Below are 10793 nucleotides of genomic sequence, written 5' to 3'. Positions count from 1 at the left end.
GGGGTGCCGCCCCTACACCTGAGATAGCTGTAAGGGCGGCTAGATGTGCAAGGGTTGCATAACGAAAGCATGTAATTCGAAGAACAATGCTAACCCTAACACATCTAAGATAACTACGTTGCTCGCCATCAAAAAGGCTTCGAGCACGAGCAACGCATGAACAACGTGGGCAGGCTTGTCGCTGCCTAGATCGCAAGATGCGATCTAGGCAGCATGGTGCTTACCGGAGAAACCCTCGAGACGAAGGAGTTGGCGATGCGCCAAGATTTGTTTGTGTTGAACGTTGGTTGTTGTTTATTCCATAAACCCTAGATACATATTTATAGTCCAAGGGACTTTCTAACGTGGGAATAATCCCCACCGTGTACGAGACAAACTCTAACTTTTAATCTACGATACAATCTACTATAATTAAAGATACACGGGCAATCTAGCCCAAATTCTTCGTGCAATGCCGCTTCAGAGATCTTCCATGTGTAATCTTCCAAGCCCATCTTGATCGCGGCCCATCTCCTGATTTAGCCAAAATCTGGTGATAACAGATGGGTATTGAAGTATGGGGGCCGATACATAAATCGGCCGTAAAAAAAAAGTTCAAAAAGCCGATGCATGGCCATCGACTCAAAGGGGTACAACATAAGCCGATGCATTGAGCAGGAAGTGGGCCACGAAGGGAGACTCTACTGGAAGAACTCCTCAATGGAATGGTCAGGTTAAGGATGGGTTGCATCAGACCAGCAAAGCGCGAAAGGAAAGGAGCCGATCTGACCAGCAAGGCGCGAGAAGTGGACTGAGGAAACTCGGGGGGCAGCTCACCCTAAAGGCTCTCTGCTCTGGGGAGCCGATTTTGTTGAAATCGGCTGGCTCTGCATCATGACTTGGAGGCCCGCTGCTGTTCTCGCCTTGATGGAGGCTCGGGGGGCAACTGACTGCGTAGACATTCTGTTCTTAAGAAGCCGATTGAGATTTCATCGGATGGCCTTCCATCATAACCCTTTTCAAGGGGATTGGGCAGGTTTGAAGAGTATCACTGAATATCTGAATGTCCAGAGGTATCGGCTTTAGCATTAAGCCGTTTCGGCAGCGGTTCTGGGGCTCTCTTTAGAGGCGTTGGTCTACCTCGTTGTCCACCAGAGCTCAAAGTCATCGGTCGAAAAAAGTGAAAGATAGACCGTGAAGGATTGGTATGTTAACATCAGCTTTTGAGCATTGATCAAGTTCACGATCACTCCGACGTCAAGGAGATGAAGAATGGATCATGAGAGACCGATGCATTGTCATCGGCTCATTGAGCATTGGCTAAGTGATGATTGGCGGGATCAGTATGAAGGGAAATCGGCTAAATTAGCATAAAGGAAATCGGCAAAATCAAATTGGGGAATTTCTTCATTGATAAACGAGATTTCTTACATAGAAGAGCTGATTGCTCTCAAAAGGGAGTACTAAGGGGATACATTGCCCCGCCTACTACCACTGATCCTATGCTAAGGGTCCTATCTACGGGCCGTCGCTACCCTCGTCGTCACCCTCGTCGCCGCTGTCGGCGCTACTCCCGGCGGGCTCGTCGTCGCTGCTGTAGCGGCTGCCGGCAGGACCTTCGTTGTCCTCATCCTCCTCGTCGTCATCGTCGTCGTCGCTGTCGTAGTCACTGAGATTCCCCGGCCAGGGGCAGTGGCGCTTGGCCGGCGGCTCGTCGGAGGGGCTGTCGTCGTCGTCCTCCTCCTCCTCCTCGTTCACCTCCTCGGAGGAGGTGAAGTCATCCCAGGAGAAGCGATCGTCATCGCTCTCCTCCTCCGATTCCCCGTCGGCGAGGAAGCGGAGGTCGCTCTCCCCATCCGTTGAGGACTTGTCGTCCTCGGACCAGATGGAGAAGTCATGGCCGGGCTCCTCCCCGGCCTCTATGGCGCGGCGGGTGTTGGCCGCATGGACCTCTCGTGGGTCCCGTTCTGGCGTCGGCTCGTGGGAGGAAGAGGACTCGAGGGAAAGTCCCGATGAGGCGGAGGAAGAAGAAGACATGGTGCGCCAGAAGGGCTTTTGGAATGCTAATGCGGAAAGGATGAGGAAGAGAACTGTTCGGTGCGGTTAAGTAAAAGAAGTGGGGATTTAATGTTCGAACAGTTTTCGAGGAGGTGGTGCCAAAAAACTGTCAAATCGTGCAGAGAAGTTGGGAAGACACAAGGGGAGACAAAGAATACTTGAAAGCCTTAACAGCGGAGTTGTCAATTCAGCTGCACCTGGAAACAGACTTGCTCGCAAGAGTTTATCAGTAGTAACTGGTTTTATAGCGATAGCGGTAGTAAAATAACGACAGCGAGTAACAAAGATAGCGGTAGTGATTTTAGTAAACAAGCAGGATTAAAATACTGTAGGCACGGGGACGGATAACGGGCGTTGCATGGATGAGAGAAACTCATGTAACAATCATAGCGGGGCATTTGCGGATAATAATAAAACGGTGTCCAAGTACTAATCAATCAATAGGCATGTGTTCCAATTATAGTCGTACGTGCTCGCAATGAGAAACTTGCACAACATCTTTTGTCCTACCAGCCGGTGGCAGCCGGGCCTCAAGGGAAACTACTGGATATTAAGGTACTCCTTTTAATAGAGTACCGGAGCAAAGCATTAACACTCCGTGAACACATGTGATCCTCACATCACTACCATTCCCTCCGGTTGTCCCGATTTCGTCACTTCGGGGCCATTGGTTCCGGACAGCGACATGTGTATACAACTTGCGGGTAAGATCATAAACAACGAATATCATGATGAAATAATAACATGTTCAGATCTGAGATCATGGCACTCGGGCCCTAGTGACAAGCATTAAGCATAACAAGTTGCAACAATATCATAAAAGTACCATCTACGGACACTAGGCACTATGCCCTAACAATCTTATGCTATTACATGACCAATCTCATCCAATCCCTACCATCCCCTTCGGCCTACAGCGGGGGAATTACTCACACATGGATGGGGGAAACATTGCTGGTTGATGGAGAGGCGTTGGCGGTGATGGCGGTGATGATCTCCTCCAATTCCCCGTCCCGGCGGAGTGCCAGAACGGAGACTTCTGGCTCCCGCGACGGAGTTTCGCGATGTGGCGGCGTTCTGGAGGGTTTCTGGCGACTTCCACTTCCCTCCAGGCGTTTTTAGGTCGAGGCGAATAAGTAGTCCGAAGGGGGGCGTCGGAGGCCGGCCGAGGGGGCCACACCACCTGGCCGCGCGGGCCCCCCCTGGGCCGCGCCGCCGGTGGTGTGGGGCCCTCGGGCCTCCACTTCAATTGCCCTTCGGCTCCGTTAGTTTCCTGGGAAAATAGGGCCTTCGCATAAATTCCGAGGTTTTTCCCGAAAGTTGGATTTCTGCACAAAAACGAGACACGAGAGCGATTCTGCTGAAAACAGCGTTAGTCCGTGTTAGTTGGATCCAAAATACACAAATTAGAGGCAAAACAATAGCAAAAGTGTTCGGGAAAGTAGATACGTTTTGGACGTATCAACTCCCCCAAGCTTAGCTTATTGCTTGTCCTCAAGCAATTCGAGTTAACAAGCGAGCGATAAAAGAACTTTCACGAACACATTTGCTCATATGATGTATATATTCTCATGATATGGCTAATACTTGAGCAGTTCATAATAAGGTACATGCAAATAAGATCATCTAACAACTATATCAATCATAAAGAGGTACCAACAATTAATAATAAGCATCATGAATCATGTATATAAGCAGGATTGCAATGTTCATAAGAGAGTATGATAAAGTGGTATCTCGCTTGCACTGTATTTGATTGGCAAAACATAAATGCCCGGGCACCTCTGGAGTTCATAGAAAGACTAGAAGTAGTGATTGTCAAAGATAAAAGCATCAAGGTTATACCACAATCAATCATATTTTGAGACAAGCATATTGTACTAAGAATGACAGTTGTGCTCTCAAGATAGTACTCAAAGAAAGGATGGAGACACAACATAAAAGTAAAAGATTGACCCTTCGCAGAGGGAAGCAGGGATTAACATGCGCTAGAGCTTTTCATTTTTATAAATCAGGAGTAAAATTATTTTGAGAGGTGTTTGTTGTTGTCAACGAATGGTAATGGGTACACTAACTACCTCGCCAACCGGACTTTCAAGAGCGGCTCCCATGAATTATTGCATATTTATTTGGCACTCCTTCCAACCTTTCTTGCACAAACCATGGCTAACCGAATCCTCGGGTGCCCGCCAACAATCTCATACCACGAAGGAGTGCCTTTTTATTTTAGTTTTATTATGATGATGACACTCCCCCAACCTTTGCTTACACAAGCCATGGCTAACCGAATCCTTCGGGTGCCGTCCAACAATCACAAACCATGGAGGAGTGTCTATTTAAGTTTAATTAATTCGGGACTGGGAATCCCATTGCCAGCTCTTTTTGCAAAATTATTGGATAAGCGGATGTGCCACTATTCCATATGAGAGTCCGTCAAAAGTAAATGACAAGGTTGAAAGCTAAACACCACATACTTCCTCATGAGCTATGAAACATTAACACAAATTCAGAAGCATTTTGAAGATTTTAAAGGTAGCGCATGAGAATTTACTTGGAATGGTTTGAAATGCCATGCATAGGTATTTATGGTGGACACTCTGGAATGACTTGGTTTTCATGTGTTTGGAGGCACGAGCAGCGTTCCCGCTCGGTACAAGTGAAGGCTAGCAAAAGACTAGGGAGCGACAAATCAAGAGAGCAGTAACTGTCATAATCATGCTTGCGGCAAAATAAATTAACTGAGGCATAAAAGTGATACCAGAACTCTGAAGCAATGTAAATCATTGAAGCTTAATTGACTCTTGTTCAGTCATATGCATGCGTGAGCATGTGCCAAGTCAATATAAATGAATTATTCAGAGGAGGATACCACAATGCCATACTTACTTATGAATAAAACAATGCAAGCAAACACCCATGACATGCTACTCATATTAATAAATTGGAGCTAAACATGAGAGATCATGAACTACTAGACTTTCTTAAATAACATATACCTCACATGAACCAACTAAGCATGCTCACATGGATGAGTATATGTACAAAAATGAAAACGAATAGAGTTCATACCAGCCTCTCACCACAATCAGATTGTCGTAGATCGTCATTATTGCCTTTTCACTTGTGTAGCTTGGATAATATGAAATGAAAACCACGCTCCAGCCACCGAAGACCATTGAACTCATAAAGAATTTTACAAACCAAAGAAGAACAGCAAATATTTTTGGTGTTTTTGAATTGCAAATAAGAACAAGAGGAAACAAGCAAACAAAGCAAAATCTTTTTGGGTTTTCTTATAGCAAACTAGCAATAGCAAATAAAGCGAAACAAATGCAAAAAACCAAGATAAACAAATGATGAAGAGAAACAACAGAAATTTTTTTGGTCTTTTTGTGTTTTGGGAAAGAAACAAAATGGAAACAAGAAATAACAAACTAAAAGAAACACAGAAAAGCGAGATGGCAGAAATCTGCCAAAACTTGACAGCAGTACAGAAATCGATTTTTACAAAAATCTTACGTTGCTCAGTTCGAAAAGTGTTCAACTAATGAAAGTTAGATAACAACCTGGGGAACATGCACAAAAATTTGCAACTCAAAATACTGTTCTGGCTGGGCACACGAATTTTTACGGTAACAGCCCAGAATCTATTTTCAGGCAGCACTTCCCCAAATATCATCTTCCTCTCATTGGAAAACCACTCAAACAAACTAAACAAGTATATACAAGTATCCAGCAATCATAATATGCAAAGAATGAGTGATGCCGGTATACCTCCCCCAAGCTTAGGCTCTTGGCCTAAGTGGAGTTCAATCCCATCGATCCCACGAAGTAGTATCTCCGTAATATGAAGATGGGTCGTATTCCGGGTATGTGCTAGAAGAAGCACCCGGATATGTGACGGTGTGGTCGTAGGAGGTCCCGACGTCCTCGGAGTCATGTTGCTGGTGGAACTCTTGTATCTTCATATGCTCATCCACCTCCTCCTTAGTGCACGACCATGATTGCCTGTCAATACTTAACAAACCAGGTTGGGGAAGAGGGATTTCCTTCTCCTCCCCGTCAGAAAACAACATTCTATATACCATATTATCTAAAGTAGAGTCAGTTGTAACAAAATGATGACTCTTCATAGCAGTAATATCGAGTCTCCTAGGGGCCAATGGCACATCATTAGGATCAATAGGAAGATTAAGAAATGTTAAAACACGCGAGTGCAATGGTTCCTCCAAAAATAGGCCCCCGGTAGACAGAGCGGCGAGCAATAAGAGCACCAAGGTGATAGGATGTTTGTCCGAGTAAGTGCAATGTTCAAGAAAGCAAGATGGTAGCTAGAGATATTACTAGTGTTCTCCCTACCAAGAATGCTAGTAGCAATGTAGTATGCAAAATATTTAATGGCGGGGAGTTGAATGTCCTTATCTTGCCCCGCTGAATGGTGCGACAATCATCATCGGTAATCCCTCGGTAGAGCTCCAGCAAGTCCCGGGGGTTGTCATCAATCCTACTTGCTGTACCTACAGGGGCAATATCCAAGGCACAACAAAAATCCTTCAATGGCATAGTCACGAGTATTACCATAGATCCTGAACGCAACCGTTGGCTCATATTGTTTGTTGTTGAACTGGAAACTCTCGACGAAGGTCTTGGTGAGCAAGTAGTATTGCTCCCTTTCATCGCCCATATAGGTGGTTAACCCTGCCCTGTTGACAAGTGTTAAGAAGTCCTCCAATATTCCTGCATTCCCTAGAAAATCATAGCATGGAAAAGTAGAAGCATTAGGAGGCCCGTTGTCCTCTTCGGGCGCGAAGCTAGGCGCGAGGATGTCCTCGTTGTACGACCGCCTAATTTGGGTGGAGGACCTAGAAGGCCGCCCGGTGCTTGTTGTTCCCTTCTTGAACAATTCTCCAAATTTGAACTTCTTCATTTTCTGAAATTTTTAACAAACAATATAAAACTTGATTTGGTGACATATAATTGAGGGAAACTACCATAGGAACTTGCTAGAGTACTAATCATGCATCAAAACTAATTTCTACCAATTAGAACAAGCATGCAAGCTCACCAAACATGTTACCTACAGCAGCAAAATATTCAAGATATACTCAACCAAACAAAATTCTACTTGGATGGGTGGAGGAGTCACATACCGAAGAGAAAATGTGCCAAATTTCGAGACGAAATCTGGGCTGAGCAAAGAGATCGAGAAATCTGAGCTCTGGAGCAAAAACGCGAGAGAGATGAACTTGGTACGAGTTTTTCGGGAGAGAGAAGGTGCTCGGGAGAAAGAGATGGCAAAGTGGGGCGGAGGGGAGCCCACACCACATGGTGGCGCGGCCACCTTGCAGGCCGCGCCGGCCGGTGGTGTGGCGCCCTCCGGTGCCCCACGGGTCATCCTCCGGTGCTCCCGAGTGCCTCGTCGAAAAATAGGACCAACGGTATAATTTTCGCGAATTTTTGAAAACTTTGAAAAATGCACATTTTATGGGTATTAAGTTTATTATTACTGGCCAGGAAATTTTTTGAAATCTCAAATCAATTAAGAAACTTTGCAAATTAAAAATGCTACAGCAACTAAAGCAAGTGGAGAAAGAAAGAGATGTTGTTTACCTCCTCTATGCATATAAAAGGTATTTGTTAACAAGGTTGATCAAGTCTTGCCACCAAATAAATTTTACATAGCATATGAAGAAATAAACCTCAAATCAATCATGTTACCTTGAATTGTATTGATATGGATCCAATAACAAGAATTTGATATTCTTCTTTAGGCTCATATATAGGACAATCGATGGTTCCCACTTTGATAGTTCTCACATGAGAGATAGTATTAACTCCGCACGCTTTTTCAATCCTCTTGGGGAAATAGACGGTGTGTTCCTTATCATCAACATTGAAAGTAACCTTTCCTTTATTGCAATCAATAACAGCCCCTGCGGTGTTAAGAAAAGGTCTCCCAAGAATAATAGACATATTATCATCTTCAGGCATTTCCAACACAACAAAATCAGTTAATATCAAGCAGTTGGTAGTAACTTGAACAGGAACATTCTCACATATACCAACAGGAATAGCAGTAGATTTATCAGCCATTTGCAAAGATATATCAGTAGGTATCAACTTATCTAAGTAAAGTCTCTTATAAAGAGAAAAAGGCATAACACTAACACCGGCTCCCAAGTCACATAGAGCAGTTTTGACATAATTATCCTTAATAGAACAAGGAATAGTAGGTATACCGGGTCGCCCAACTTCTTTGGAATTTTGCCATTGAAAGAGTAATTAGCAAGCATAGTAGAAATTTCCTCATTGGGGATTTTCCTTTTGTTAGTAACAATATCTTTCATATACTTTGAATAAGGAGGCAATTTAATAGCATCGGTTAAAGGGATTTGCAAGAATAAAGGTTTCATCCAATCACAAAATTTATTATAGTGTTCCTCTTCCTTTGATTTTAGTTTCTTAGCAGGAAAAGGCATTGGCTTTTGCACCCAAGGTTCTCTTTCATTACCATGTTTCTCAGCAATAAAATCTTCTTTAGTATACTTTTTATTTTTAGCATGCTTTTCGGGTTCTTTTTCAACCTCTTCTTTATCGGGAGTATCATTCTTATCATTATCTTCACTATTATCATGTTCATTACCACTTTCAGTTTCAGCATCAGAAATAGAAATACTATTAGGATCATTAGCGGGTTCGAGAGGATTCTACAACATTTTTATGTTTCTTTTTCTTTTTCTTAGAATGAGCTCTAGGTTCAATGCGTTGAGAATCTTGTTCAATTCTTTTGGGATGCCCTTCGGGATATAGAGGATCCTGGGTAGAGACACCACCTCTAGTTGTTACTTCATAAGCATGTTTCTCTTTAGAATTATTCCCTAACAAGTCATTTTGCACTTTAGTGAGTTGATCAATTTGAGTCTGAATCATTTGAAAATGTTTGACAAGCATCTTAACATCATTGGAGGTTCTCTCCACAATATCATGCAATTGACTAATAGCTTGAGAATTTTCCATTAAATGATTCTCTACTCTCATATTAAAATTTTCTTGCTTAACAATATAATTATCAAACTCATCTAAGCATTGCGCGGGAGGTTTTGAATACGGAATATCTTCCCTAGTAAAGCGTTGAAGGGAGTTTACCTCAATCATGGATGAAGGGGGAATTATCTCACATATATCTTCTATAGGAGGTAGATTCTTCACATCTTCAGATTTAATACCTTTCTCCTTGAGAGACTTCTTGGCTTCCCTCATATCTTCATCATTCAATTTAATTAAACCCCTCTTCTTCACTATTGGCGTTGGAGTTGGTTCGGGCGTATTCCAATCATCATAATTCCGGCCTATTTTAGCCAATAATTCTTCGAGCGTCGTGCGGAGTTCTTTTCCTGAAAACACAACCAGCACAACTATCCGGGTATGCCCTAGACTCAATGGTTAGTCCACTATAAAATATATCAAGTAAATCATGCTTTTCTAAATCATGGTCAGGCAAAGCTCTAATAAGAGAGCAAAATCTCGCCCAAGCCTCAGGCAATTTCTCCTCATCTCCCTGATCAAAATTATAAACGCTCTGCAAAGCAGCATGTTGAGCACTAGCAGGGAAAGTATTTGCGGAAGAAAACATCAAGCAATTCTTTCGGACTTTTAATAGAACTAGGTGGCAAATTATTATACCAAGTTTTAGCGTCATCCTTCAATGAGAATGGAAATATTTTAGCAACAAAGTAAGTACGCTTCTTAACATCATCAGAAAACAAGCTACTCAAAGTAGATAACTCGGTCATGTGTTCAACGAGCACTTTCTTTTTCAGTACCACAAAATGGTGTTTTCTCAACAATAGCTATATGAGATAGATCAAGAGAAAAATCATAATCTTTATCCCTAATGTTTATAGGAGATGTGGCAAATTTAGGATCGGGAGACAGTTTATATCTAACGAGTATGTTACGCAAGCAACTTTTTAATTTTTCTTGCATCAGTAGTAGCATTGCATTTTTCAATAAAATCATCATCAAGTTCCACATAATCTTCCTCAAGATCATCACTAAAATAATCAAGTTCAGGTGAATTAACAGGTGTAGTAGCATCAGGAATTTCAGCATTTTCAGTTTGTCTAGACCTAGCAATGGAAGCATCTAGAAAAGTTCCCAATGAACCACTATCATCAAGCACAGCAGAAATATTATCAGTATTATGAGAGTGTTCAGATTCAGCGAGATGTACCCGCATGCGAAGCATGTGGCGGTGAAACAAGTTTATCAATCACAGATGGTGAATCAAGTGTAGCGGAGGTACTCAAAATTGTACCTTTTCTTGTAGTGGATGGTAATATGGCGATCTTAGTATCGCGAGGTTTACCCATGATGGAGAATTTGCAGCGAACAATATTAATCCAAGTGAACTTCCAAATAAAGCTATGCTCCCCGGCAACGGCGCCGGAAAATAGTCTTGATGACCCACAAGTATAGGGGATCGCAACGGTCTTCGAGGGAAGTATTACCCAATTTATTGATTCGAAACAAGGGGAGACAAAGAATACTTGAAAGCCTTAACAGCGGAGTTGTCAATTCAGCTGCACTGGAAACGAGACTTGCTCGCAAGAGTTTATCGATAGTAACAGTTTTATAGCAATAGCGGTAGTAAAATAACGACGAGCGAGTAACAAAGATAGCAGTAGTGATTTTAGTAAACAGCAGGATTAAAATACTGTAGGCACGGGGACGGATAACGGGCGTTGCATGGATGA

This window comes from Lolium rigidum, chromosome 3 (genome assembly GCF_022539505.1).
Source record: "Lolium rigidum isolate FL_2022 chromosome 3, APGP_CSIRO_Lrig_0.1, whole genome shotgun sequence".
Taxonomy (NCBI): Eukaryota; Viridiplantae; Streptophyta; class Magnoliopsida; order Poales; family Poaceae; genus Lolium; species Lolium rigidum.
This window is presented reverse-complemented; position numbering follows the sequence as displayed.